Source organism: Stylophora pistillata, chromosome 5, assembly GCF_964205215.1.
Source record: "Stylophora pistillata chromosome 5, jaStyPist1.2, whole genome shotgun sequence".
Classification (NCBI taxonomy): domain Eukaryota; kingdom Metazoa; phylum Cnidaria; class Anthozoa; order Scleractinia; family Pocilloporidae; genus Stylophora; species Stylophora pistillata.
Window position 1 is genome coordinate 34,519,168 of NC_142523.1, and position 13,912 is coordinate 34,533,079.

The 13,912-nt window shown below is 38.4% G+C and overlaps 1 long non-coding RNA gene across 1 annotated transcript in view; it reads left to right on the forward strand.

The window, feature by feature from the left end:
• The window catches only part of LOC148731612 (uncharacterized), a 197,078-nt gene that overhangs the window by 128,947 nt on the left and 54,219 nt on the right, over positions 1 to 13,912 (forward strand). The gene's annotated exons all lie outside the window — the stretch shown is intronic.

Sequence of the window (13,912 nt, forward strand, 5' to 3'; positions counted from 1 at the left end):
TACGAGAAGTCCCTCCTTTTCGGCCGCGTGGTAGGCCCCCGTGGAGGCGGCGTGGCCGAGTGGTTAGGGTGTTGGACTTGTAATCCGGTGTCCCGGGTTCAAGTCCTCCACCCTGCCACTCACTGGATTTGTTCTCGGTTGCCCCTGGTTCAACTCCTCGGCTGCACTCTGTAAATAGCCCACTAGTCTGCCTCATGACGGTGGGGATTTTTATGCTCTTATTTAGTTTGCTCGGCATAGTAGCATGTATTGCTAATATGCCTAATCAGCCTCAACAGCTCGAGTTAAAATAAAGTTCCTTCTTTCCTGTTCCTCCACAAAGTCCGTCGTGCGAGTCAAAAAAGAAAAAAATCAGTAAAAAAGTTGCCGTTAGTGCGCTGCGAGAACTCTTGAAGTGACGCTAATGCGCCGCAGGAAGTCCATAACTATGGAATAGAGCTGTATCTTCCGCCATAAATTCTTCAACTTTGATAAATTTGTAGCAGTTTTCTTTCGTGTGCTAATTCGTTGAGTTGATACACTCAGAATATCAGATAAGGAAATTGCAAAGCGTATCAAGTAACATAGATACCATTTTTATTTATCTATGGGAATTTGTGCCAGGGAAGATGGATGAAATCACTAACAAATTTTATCTTCTTACGGTCTCATGAAGCTCCTTCTCTCCAAGTAATCGTCCCATCTTTTCATAGCAAATGCACTCTACAGCATCAAAATAACACTAGTATGTACCGTGATCCGTTAATCTTAATAATTTTTCAAACTTTTTTCGCTCTACAAAAGTCTGGAAGATTCTTCGCTAACGTGAGTGCGATAACCTTACTTAGAGTAAAGAACTAAGATAGGAGGAAAAGATGCAGCTTATTCATAATGATATAATAACTTAATAACTTCTAGAGCGCTATTTTCATTCAATGATCAACAGCGCTTAACAACTTGGAATACTACAGTAAATTCAAATTTATAAAACTAATTACATCTACATTAATATTAACAATGTATGTTAAAAATAAGAATGATATGGAATATCTATAATAAGGATCTTAATTAGGAATAAGGATCTTAATAAGAAACTTAATTAGTAGTACTAATAAAAATAATTGTCAGACAGGGTACTTTGAGAAAGCTGCACGAAATAAATAAGTTTTCAGCTTACATTTAAAAATGGAAAATGATTGAATATAACGTAATTCAGCTGGCAGAGGATTCCAAAAGTACGGGGCAGCAGCAGAGAATGATCTGTCCCCCAGCGTGGCAAGCATGATTCCCTTACAAAGGTCAAGTAATAAACTTTGATTTGATCTAAGATTATATAAAGACCTAGGCTTGATGTTAATTAGTTCAATGATATACCTAGGCGCCCATCCATGAATAGCTTTAAATGTTAAATTTATGATCTTAAAATGAACACGATGTTGTACTGGTAACCAGTGAAGTTGAGAAAGCGCAGGAGAAATATGCAAATACTTACTTAAACTCAGTACAAGTCTAGCCGCAGCATTCTGCACACGTTGAATTTGGCTATTTGCGACTTAGGAAGGCCATACAAAAGTCCATTACAATAGTCTAAACGACTAGTGATAGTGATTCAACCCCATTCCTCTCCCTTCCTTCCCTGTTTCACCTTTAATTACAATTCTTCAAGTAACATTTTCTTCTATGCCATGGCCAGTCCGAAAGAGTATCGGTATTCATTAGACGCACCGTAATGCGCTATATAAGTAAAATGATAAAGTTATTGTCGTCATTATTATTAAGTGATAGTTACCTCCAAATGCGATTTACAGTGGTTTGTCAAAACTACGCAGATAGAAACACTGAAAAAAACAGAATGCGTGCCAAAGGCAATTGAAAAGAGAGACTGGAAAGAAAAAGCAGAAAAGACAACGGACGCAAAGAAAACATGAAAGTTTTCTTCGTAGTCTGGATACATGGATAATAACAACACGCAAAACTGACACGAGTAGCTTGTTATCGGCGTGGATGAAATGCGAGGGGACCCGCACCGAGAGCCCGAACGATTCACTTATCGTTGCAATATTTTTTGCTACTTTTTTCTTTTATTTCTAACTTAAGTTTTGTGTATAGTTTGTTATGATTTTTGGTCCCTTGGGCCCTACCGCAAAATAATAGACTTGAAGTGGTTTGACCCGTTTATTTAATGGACATTAGAAAATTCTTACGCCGTTTGACACTCTGGATTCCTACTAGCGAAAGCAGTTGTTGTACGCCTTTTGCATCTAGTGCTACCACGACTATGTTCTTGCAGTTTTCTGTTCCTTGAGGTTTCTTTTGCGAGAATTCGCAAATTTATTTACTTTCTTTTCTCGGCTTGGGTAACCCGTGATGATTCAAGGATCAAGTTTTCTGCCTTGTTCGTTTGAAACAAGTTGTATCTGCTGCACTTAACGTTTAGGTAAGTGAATCAAAGTTTACTTAACGTTGTCAAAGTTTAAGAAACATTGTAGTGAGGTTGTAATACTTCATCTGCCATAGATAATATAGGCTCCTTTCTGAAGTCAACAAAACACTTCAGGAACTCACAAGGGAAAGCTAATCTAGATTTGTCGCAATCCACATTAATCACGTCCCTAAATAGCAGCCGGCACCCTGCAGGTACTATGCAAATTTTTGGACAGAAAACCGCTTTGTTGCGGTTTTTCGTCCATAATCTGGCGCTGCAAAATGACACTTTTAATGTGCTTTGACACATTAATCAAAATTATCTTTCTAACTCCTTTCGCTCTACATAAGTGTCAACAATTCGCGGCTAACTTCAGAGGAGACTTATATATCTAGAAGACCATAAATAAATTTAAAAGACAGTTAGAGAGATTTTATGTGGAAGGCCGCACAATACTTGTAAAGCGTTGATCAAATGATTATGACGTTATATCAACGGGCCATCTGAACTGCTTTTGTTTTGCTGAAGTAATGAAGCAGGCTTTTGTGGTTACATCGATTAACAGAAAATAGTTTACTGATTTATGGGAGTTTGTGCTAAGAAAGATGGAAGAGATCACGGTCAAATTTCATCTTGTTACGGTCTCATGAAGCTCCTTCTCCTCCAATATAGGAACTCTAGGAAGTATTTTTCGTTTGAAAAGAGTTTTATCTGCTTCTCATAACTTTAATAAAAGTGAAATTAAGGTACTTATTGCTGTCAAGTTTTGGAAACTTCTCTTGAGGTGCATGGTGATTTATCAAAGGCGATAAAGAATATAGGCTCCTTTCAGTCACCAAAAACTAGTCAACAAAACACTCGATGAACTCGAAAGCGAAAACTTCTTTGGCCTTGAGGCAAAACAAATTATCTACCTCCCTAACTAGCTGAACCCTGCAGGTTTAATGTCAACTGTTTTAGTGACAACTATTGAATTTGCTTTGGTTTGATTCTTTGTCCATCATCTGTCCGCAGCAAAACAACACTAGGATGTGCCTTGAAACGTTAATATTAATTATTTTTCAAAGTTCTCTCGTCTGGAAGATTCTTCGTTAATTTGAGTGCGATAACCTTGCTTAGGGTAAAAAGTAAGAAAGAGGGTACGATGGAGCTTACCCAACTTACCCAGCTTACCCAAAGGTAAGAGGGAGCTTACTCCCTCCCTTTTTCACATTATTTTAAAATTCCTTATGCATTATTTGCTATTATACCATCCCGAAAGAGTATTGTACACTGCACCGTAATGCGCTATATAAGTAAAATAAAAAAGTTATTATTTTCATTATCATTAAGTGATAGTTACCTCCAAAGGTGATTCACATGAAATCGATGCCAGTGGTTTGTCAAACATACACAAATAGAAACACTGAAACAAAAAAAAAAATGCGTGCGTAAGGCAATCGGAAAGAGATTAAGTAAGAAAAAAAACCGACGCAAGGAGAATATGGACGTTCTTCTCGTAGTCTGCAGACGTGAATAATAACAAAGCGCAAAATTGACACGATAACCGCAGATTAGATCAGCTTGATGTAAGCGCGAATGAAAATATATTTTGCTGCAGTTCGCTTCGTTCACTTGATGAGACTTGAAACAAACTCGCTTGTGATCACTCAAGGATTACAATTGAGGTGGATCATAATAGTTGCAAAATTTGAAATCGGAACGGGGACAGGACTTTGATTATTATCGGCAAAGAAAATATACTTTTCGCAGTCTATTCAAGCCTTTATCAGAATTATCTTCCATAGCCATTCGAGTTCATATGATAAGTTGATACACTCAGTAAATCTTGTCATAAAATCGTGAAGCGTATCAAAATAGCATCACTTACATTTGCACAAAACGATATTTTAAGGATGGAACAAGAAAGCGTGGTGCAACTTCACGTTGTTGCTGAGCTGGCTAATCTTTCTTCTCCAAACAGTCGTCAAATCTTTTAAAGCGAGTATCACATCCATCTTAGGATGGAAAGTTTTTTGGTCTAATTTAAACTAATTTAACCTCGCTTGAAAGCAGTGGTAGTTTTGGTTATCCTTAGGTGTAACTGAAATAAAGTAATCTTACCGTTGTCAAACTTTCAAACACCTCATAGCAAGATAGTCGTACTTCTTTTGCGATAAAGAATAGAGGTTACTCTCCTTGATAAAAAGAGCACCCGATGAACACAAAAGCGAAAGCTAATCTGACTTCAACACCAAACACATAAATCACGTCTCTAACTAGCTGCACCCTGCAGGCTATATCAATTGTTTTACTGACAACTATTAATCAAATTCACTTGATTTGTTATGATGTTTAGTCATCTTCATCGCAGAGAGAAAAATTACGCTTAAATGTGTTTTGAACCGTTGATCTTTATCATATTTCAAACCTCTTTCGCTTGCCATAAGTGTGGAATTCGAGGCTGATGACCTCAAAAGTTATAGATATCTCTAATTATTAAAAACTGGATCATTGGATAATGCAATTCAAGACTTTTCATTGGCTTAGCCATTATGGTAGAGTAGCCAATATACCATAAACTACGATATGGTAAGCGTAGGCATCAGCTTAAATTTGAAAGGGAGCTACAAATGTAATAAAATTTAATCATTTAAAGTAGCGTTTTTAATAAAACAATTATTCCACTTGCGTTTGTTGGCTATCTATCATCTCATATCCAACGCGTGCTCGTGGAATAATTATTAAATGTCGCTGGGTTTCTTAAACATCTCTGATTTTTTTAAGTCCCGTCAAATTCTTAATATCACAAAAGATCCCTTGATTCAAATATTTTTAGTAAAGTTTTAAAGGTAAAGTGTGACTTAAATTGTTTTTATATTCAACTTTATACTAATAATTTGGGGATTTTTCCATGCGTCATCTGCATGTCTAATCTTTTCCCCAAGATTACAGTGAGATAATCAGAATTTTTAATACGACAGAAAATCTATTAATTTTAAGCACCTCTCAGATAGAAAGTGTCGATGATGTAAGATGGAAGACTCAAATTATCTATTAAAAAGTATTGTATTGTAAGTTCTGAGGCAGAATTTTGAGCAGGGCCAAATGCTTGACTTGATATTCACTGACCCTCCCGGTTAGCTCAGTTGGTTAGAGCGCTAGACTGGTGTGCGGGAGGTCGACGTCGATGGTTCGAGCCCCGGCCGGACCAACACTCAAGGTCTTAAAATAACTGAGGAGAATGCGCTACCTTTCTATATAATATCAAGAAATGGATAGACATTCTAGTCTTCTCGGATAAGGACGAATAAACCATAGCTCCCGTCTCCTGGATCTAGTAATTAGTTAATTTGGTTAGGCAGGGGACGTTAAAAAAACCCACTCACGAGATTACTGTGATGTGGTCTGGCCTGTTTACTGGGAATTGGGGGAGGGGACATCTTCAAATAAGTTTCCTTCGATTGTTTGTAAACTGCTGATGCAGTCCGGCCAAAGTCCTCCCGAAAAGTGTTGTGATGCGCATTTGATCATATCTACATGTTAATTTGCGCAATATAAATATTGAATTATTATTATTACTATTATTACCCTCCCCACTGCTATGTCCCAATACACTCCAACTTCCTTTCTGGTGTCCAAAACCCTGATAGAATATTTGAATTTCGAAGCGCTCCAATTTCCCAATGGTTTGTTGGTTTAGCATCGATATAAGTTTTCTCTTATTGTAATTTTCCTTACAGAACGGCTGCCGTAGCAACGATGCAGCCCTTAAGAGACACCATTCACACTTGCTTGATTTGCCCGTTATTTTCAAACAAATAAGTAGCATGTATTGTCATTATGGGATTGTAATCAGCGTATACAAAAGTTCAACCCTCAAAACCCGAGAACTGATTAACAGGTAACTTTTAATTTCCCTACTCTATTCAAATGTTATCCAGCAAACAGGTAATGAAAATACCAAACTTATCAGGAAGATGTTGTCATCTTGATCTAACTCCAAATTCTTGTAACTAATTCACAGGGAAACGTGTAACAGCTACAGGGGAGAATTTACCATCAGATCGTGGGAGTAGGGTAAAGTCTATTTACGAGCCTAGTGGCCCATTAGGCCGGTGCTTAACTCCGGTTTCTGTAGCATGAAGCGACTAGGAGTATTTCTACTCCCCCCTGGATGGGATGCCAGTCCATCGCAGGGTTACCCCCAGCATTAAATTTACCGGTACCCATCTCTACACCTGAAAGAAGAGAGGCACTGTGAGAGTAAAGTGTCTTGCCTAAGAACACAACACGATGTCCCGGCCGGGGCTCGAACCCGGACCACTCGATCCAGAGTCGAGCGTACAAACCATGAGGTCACCGCGCCTCCACAGATCGTGCGAGTAAAGGGGTTAAAATAGTCGATGCAGTTGCCTTAATGCCACCTCACTTTTTTGATGATTTTAATCACCATTTCGCCAGGTGAACAAGGCCTCGTAAAACTATAAGATTTATTAGATACGAACATAAATGTTCCCGGGTGGATTAAGCGCAATTTTTACATGATTGTCACACTCTTTTCCACAAGGATCATTGACAGGCCAGCCAGTCGTATCGCTAGAGTCGAAGCGGTAATAGATAAGGGAATAAGGGTTCTCATCGTAGCATACCGTTACTCCTTTCACCATCTCAAGTCGCGGCACTGATGGCGGCAAAGTTTCCTTACATGTGTTAGTCGCATGCTTGACAATTCGACAGTTGACGTTACCTTCCTGCCAATCAACTAAGTTGCCTGTTCCCGGATGACACACCAGTCAGTTTTTTGTGTTGCTCTTGATGAGGACCTGTCTGCCGAGTTGTTTCCAGAGTGAGAAGTTCACGGCGTTATAATCTGTTTCATTCAGTGGAGCTGTTGTTCATATGCCATAGTAGCCGTGTGCTGGCCAGTTTGGCCTTGGTGTCACAACGTTTGTATCACTTGTAAAAATATCGTAGTTGGTTAACGTATAACTCCAAACTAGAGTCCAGCCTCCTCCATCAGCTTCCATGTCGCAGTAAACCCGAAACGTGTTAGACTGGGAGCCACCGATTGGATCTATCCAATAAACACTCTCGAGGGAGGGAAAGGAGATCGTAGATAGTTTGGTCGAGGTGGTACTCACAAGACTGGCAGTGGAGGATTTTGTTCTCCAAGTTTTTAGGGGGGACAGAGGGGGATCATTTGTCGCTAACGGGATATAAAGGGGAGACGTTAGGAAATTGAGGGTCATTTCAATACTACAGAGCCCTATGGGAAGGACTAAGTCAGGTGAATTTTTAACTGTGATACATCGAAAATATTCCAGCCCTTTTCCCCCCTCTAGGCAATAATAATGAGGCCTCCATTTTCTATTTCATTTGAATTAGGGCAGATGACTAGCGTAACATTTATGATCTATCTATAACGTTTCCTGCATGTTGGAAGAGACGATATCAAATGTCACTTACATTTTATTGTTCTCAATGTAATTTCCATCTAAAAGATATAAATAAACTACAAAATTAAGTGTCACTTAGAGTGAGAAAAAAGTAATCGTTAGACTAAACCAACGCGAAAGGTTCAAATAGGTCTGTAAAAGGAAAAAAATACTGGGGAAAAAGAGAACTAGAAAATTTTTTAAACATAAAGCGTATGTAATAAAGGGTATCCAGTTGAACTTTGCCAGAACGCTATGTGGCTGTAACAAACTGTGACTCATTGGCGTGTCTATTAGCTTGAAACTCCTCAAAGATGTCAGATATTTTGGTTCTGACTCCTTGAAATCCCCCCCTCCCCTCCTAGCCATTGCAGCGTTCACACATGCACAGACGTCAATCGAGCGACTGTTAGCGCGCTTTTTCTCACCAAACGCGTTCTACGACGAGGAGATGATTCTCTGATATCTAACACTTTACATCCCTACATCAGTTATCTATTCATTTCCTGGTGCTCACAGGAAGAATTTGGTTAACAGTCAAGCGCTTCTTTTGTTTGAGATCATTTCCTTCACTCTCGTGACCTTAACATTTGATTCAGGAGTGGATATTGTAAATGAAATTAGAAGTTAGTCACTTTTAGGGATCGAAGGGTTAACTCAAGAGTGCTTTTTTGACATTTGCTTTACTTGCCTTGCCAAGCGTCAGTTTCATTTAAGTTATGGATATCTTGCTGGTGCGCATTATCTCCAACCCTACCCTTTGCAGTCTGCAGTTTTTCTATTTCATCGTTATGCTCGTTGATCTTGTTCATTAAATTTGTTACACCAGATTGAAGCCAACCGCCTTCGTTGTTCAGCCTGGAGATTGCACATTTTAGCTCGGCTTCTTTTGTATTTGAAAGAGGAAATCAGAAAAGAAAAACGGGTTGAACTTCTCAGATCAAATGTTTGAGATTGTCAAACATGTTACTGCGCATGTTTATAAAATGAAGGCTAGGCTACCCAGTGATATTCACCTTGGCTCTGAATAGCCTTTTTAACCTTTTATACCATAACATCAGAATACATATTCTCCATACTGTTTTCTATTCATTTTATAATACTCTGACAAGGAGAATTTGCTCAAAAATTGATTGCAGGAGCTTCTCCAAATGGAGACCATTTCCTATATTCCTGTGACGTTAATGCGTAATTCGGGGGTGATATTGTAAGGAGAAATACGAGGCAGTCATTCTTAAGCTAGAGGTCCAAGGACTCAACGTTTTGGTTTTGTGTTTTGAGGGTCCCAGTCAAAATAGGCTCGTTTTCTTTTCCGTTCAACGTAATATCGAGAGCGTAAATAATAGTGGGTGACTTATTTGTTAAACCTTATTCAGTATTACAAATCAAGAGAGGATTTAATAATAGAACACCTACCGATCCATTTTTTTTTCTATCTTCCTGAAGAAATAGAACAACAACAAGCAATAAATCATAATGCACGTGTACTAATAGCAAGGGGAACGATTTCATATACATTTTTATATTCGCGAACTTCAAATTTCCTCTAATTTTCCTTTCCAATACATGTTCTGTTGATGCTTCTTTCTTAAGGAATTAATTGTGATTGATTCAACTGCCTTGGCTGAGCTCAGTTCACCATTCTTGAACCTTTAAAACAAAGTGCAAAATATAGGGATCTAAGCGACGAATGCGCACCGAAATTTTACTGAACACCAGCAGGTTTACAAATCCGCAAGCCGTGTTGTTTGAGGAAGGGCTGGGCTTTACTTTTCTGACACCAAATTCAACTGACGAATAAAAGTGTTACATTCCGCAACTTACACGTAAAGTTTGGTTTACTCTGCTGCTTTCTTTCTGTACAACTTTAAACATCGTACTCATCGCAAGCAGATTCTCTCGGTCTTTCTTAAACACAGATTATTAAACTACTTATAGTACAGATTATTAAACTGAAAATGGAGTGTTAATTTAATTTACTCCATTTTCACTGCATTAGTTTGCAGCGGGGAGGGGCTAGAAATGAAGATACAAGCTGTACGTGCTAGTCCACCCTCCCACCCATCCCACCCTAGGGGAGGACATCCATCACACAGTAATCTCGTGTGTGGGAAATTAACGTCTCCTACCCCAACCCTGCAGGAGACGGGACCTCCATTTATTCGTCCCTATCCGAGAAAACTAGAATATCTGACCATTTCTTGATGTTATAGAAAGGTAGCAAATTCTTCTCAATTATTTTAAGACCCTGAGTGTCGGTCTGGCAGGGTCTCGAACCCTCGACCTCCCGCACAACAGTCCAGCGGTCTATCCATTGAGCTAACCGGGAGGCGGTGTAAGGAGAATGTAAGGCGGTGTAAGGCGAGTGTTCGACAGACAATTTCGAGATAATTCTTGCGAACAAGGATTTTGACTGAAAATTTCTGTAGCCTGACAACATTACCAATGCCGACTGAAAATAAACGACAAAAACTTCACGCAACATCTATTGCATCTGAGGCTGAATTCATCTTAGATGGAGCATCATCATTGGGTACGAACTCGAGTCATGAAGGTCATCTGTATAATTTTTTGTTTTTTTTTTCATCTGGAAAATCCTCAAGTAAAATATCTAGAAAACAAATGAAGAAAGATCTGGGCCCTGTTGTTCAAAGGGTAGTTAACGTATACCCACAGATGCAAGCCGTAACAAAATTATCCAGTAGATCACCTTATCCAAACTCCGAGCTGCGACATGAAGGTAACACAGAACGCAGATAACTACGAATTGTTAAAACCTTTCTCACTTCTTATTCATCCATTCTTCTGATTCCCTCGTTTCTTTCAACTGGGAAAGAGGAAAATAAGTCTCAGTAAATTCAGAGAACGAGGAAGGAATACTATTGTAGTAGCGAAGTTCATACCTCTCGGTTTAAGTGCTTGGCCAAAATCTCGCCATCTCTTACTTTTCAAGACAGCAGAAGAAAACATATCAGTGCACTATAGCCCAACCTTAGCAAAAGTACTATAAAATCTTTCTTTTTTTAACGAATGTCCGCAGTATCTCAAACCTTTAAGCCACGTGAGTCTTACAGCCAATAACATCACGGAATAACTGAGCGACATTTTACATAAACTGGACTAACAACATTCTACTGACAACAACTATTCACTTGAATCTGATGATCACTTCCGCACAGGTTGTCAAAACGTCAGTCACCACCACAGACAAACAGTCCTTCTCATGACTACACTCTCCCGGATGATCGCACTACACTTTCACAATCCTCTAAATATAGTATAACCCGCTCGCTCGTGTGACTGATCAGACTGTTTTGTTGTCCTTTTTTTTAAGTATTTTTTTTCTACTCGCCCTCCTTGATGATACGGAATATTGGTGATAAAGCTTTTGTTCTTGAGCCTAAATTCGAAATGACTCTGAGTTGGGCCTAAAACGTAGGTATGCCCACGAACATAAACTATATTGTTTTATTAAACTTGACACTCACCGAGCTTGCCGAATAACTTTCTTATCAAGTTCAAAAGTGGTGAGTTCTTGTTCTGCCAAAGCTACTTTTGAAGCCCTGCAGTGGAACGAAAAAATGTTTAGATACCACGTCTTGCATCAAAGGAGACGAAAAACCTTAAACCCTGATCTAATTTCAAAACAAGTATGCATTTAAGTCTCTTCTGAAAACTAAATTGTAGTTTGAAAGAGTTATCATTGTCCAATGATTGAGGCAAATTAAAAAAATTAGGAGAAACCGCGGAATAAAATCTACTGTTTATTCAAACTGGCCGCAAAAGCGTGATATTTATCTTAAGGGACCTAATCATATCCAAAGATACCCGAAGACTTCCGAGGATGTTCCAAAAAATTCTGATATCCCGAGAAGTTCTGATGCAACCTTATCTCTTACGCTCTCCACTACAATAAGCTTGAGGCCCGATTGTACCCGAAGACACACATAGGTTTTCGTGGACGTTTTAAAAATTCCAAAGACGTATGAGTTTTTTTAAGTGACTCGATCATATCCGATCACACCCGAACACTTCCGAAGATATTTCCAAAAGATTCTGATATCCCGAGAAGTTCTGATTCAACCCTATCTCTTGCGCTATGTAATGCACCTCAGTCAAAGACCATATTATATCAGGAGACACCCGAACACTTCCGAGGACGTCTCAGAATTCTAAGTTTTTGCAAAAACCGATCTCCAGTACTACTTTGTACATTACTTTAACTTAGGTTAAGCCTATACACACGCAATTTGCTGTTGAAGATTTTCGATTTGCTTTTTCTGGTCTTCAGCAGTTTTTGTTAGATCCTTGTATTAAAAAACTTTTAGTATAATCTCAGAGCTGAGCAAAGAGTTTGCAGCACTCTGATTGGTCGAACGGTTCCTTATATGACGCTATATAAACCGCTCCACGCGGCTTATATAAAATGTTAAAATAAAATGTTGATAAATGTTACTAAAATGTTATGATTTTAGAAATTTCTCTGTTGCTCAGTTCTGAAATTATACTAAAACAATTATGCGCCTCAGGTTCGGTGAATATTGTCCAATAATCCCCTCGACTTTGTCTCGAGGATTATTCGACGATATTCACCTCGCCTTCGGCGAATAATTGTTAAATATTAGAGCATGCTGTAGTTTGTTTGTATGCTTGTTTATTATTATTTTATAGAACATTAAAAGCAAATTTACACAACCCGCATATAGCATTAGCTAGTCTTGGCGGGTATTAGTAATAAATAAGTAAATACTACACATAGCAAGCTAAAGAAGTTTCATTACCACAACAAACTAAAGAGATTTCATTACTACAATATTATTGGGGTTATAAGCCATGCATCAGTTTACTACTTTATAAGCTAAAAAATACGTACAGTTGTCATACAAATTAAATGCAATAAAATTACTAGTGAGTTAAAACAAGACATAATAATCAAATACAGTTGGGAAAATATTCGCAATGCTCTAACGCCAAGCGCCGAAATGCCTTTAACACTTATTGAAGGTTTCATCCTTTTAAAAGATACCGTAGAAATTGGAAACAATTATATAAAGAGTTTAGTTTTATTGCAGTCACAAGTAAACGCCCTAGATACGTACATCCGACCACAAACCTAAACTGTCAAACATTCATCATTGTTTCTTAATTCGTGATCTAAGACTTGTGCACGACACTTATTTCCTTAACGTTGACTTCTTTATCTTGTTCCACACGAAAATGACCGAATATAATCCGATTACAATCTTTAACCACCACTAGTGATTCGTGACAGGAAACAAAAGACCACAGCTGCTATTCGATACGGATGTGCTTGGAACACGCAATACACGTTTCTGCATGCAAGCGCACTAGAATTACAAGAAACTGACGTGCTTGAACCTTATCTAAAAAAAAAGCTGTAGGAAATGATACTTCAGCTTTTCACGACAAACTGCACAAATGTTAAATTTACCTGTTCTTTAGTAGCCTGGATCTCTCCTGAGAAATAAAAACCAAACGCGCAATTAATGAGGAGAAAAAAAGTTTTCTTTCGGCAAAAAAATTAACTTAAAAAAGAAAAAATCGGCAATAACAGTACAAAATTCCACCAACCTTCTTGAATTGAAGCCATTTTCGGTCAACACTCTTTGTTACTCTCCTTGATTTTAAATAACTTCGAAAAAATCAGAGAGGAAAATCTCCCAGCCCGATTCGCTCAAAACGCAGTCGGATTCTGAAAAAAAAAACATATAGTCATGACGACCTGGTGTTGCAATGGACTTCATATGCCATATTAGGAAAACGCAGGGCTTGCGCGAGCTTGCTATCACGTCATCTTGATAAATTGCTGGTAACGAAAGGTCTCAAATATTACGATTTGTAAATTAATGACATTTTATGATCATCACCCCAAGCTCGAGGGTACTCTCCGTAGGGTACGTTCAACATGGATATCCAGACTCTATTTCACTTTATACATGTCAGTTAAATTTCGACGCTTCTGTTAACATTTCCTTTACTTTGAATCAAAAGTTTGTGAGTTTTCTTGGGCGAGATCTTTTCCTCCTTACAAAAGAAAAGACTTATCTCGATGGGTTTTATCGCGACTACA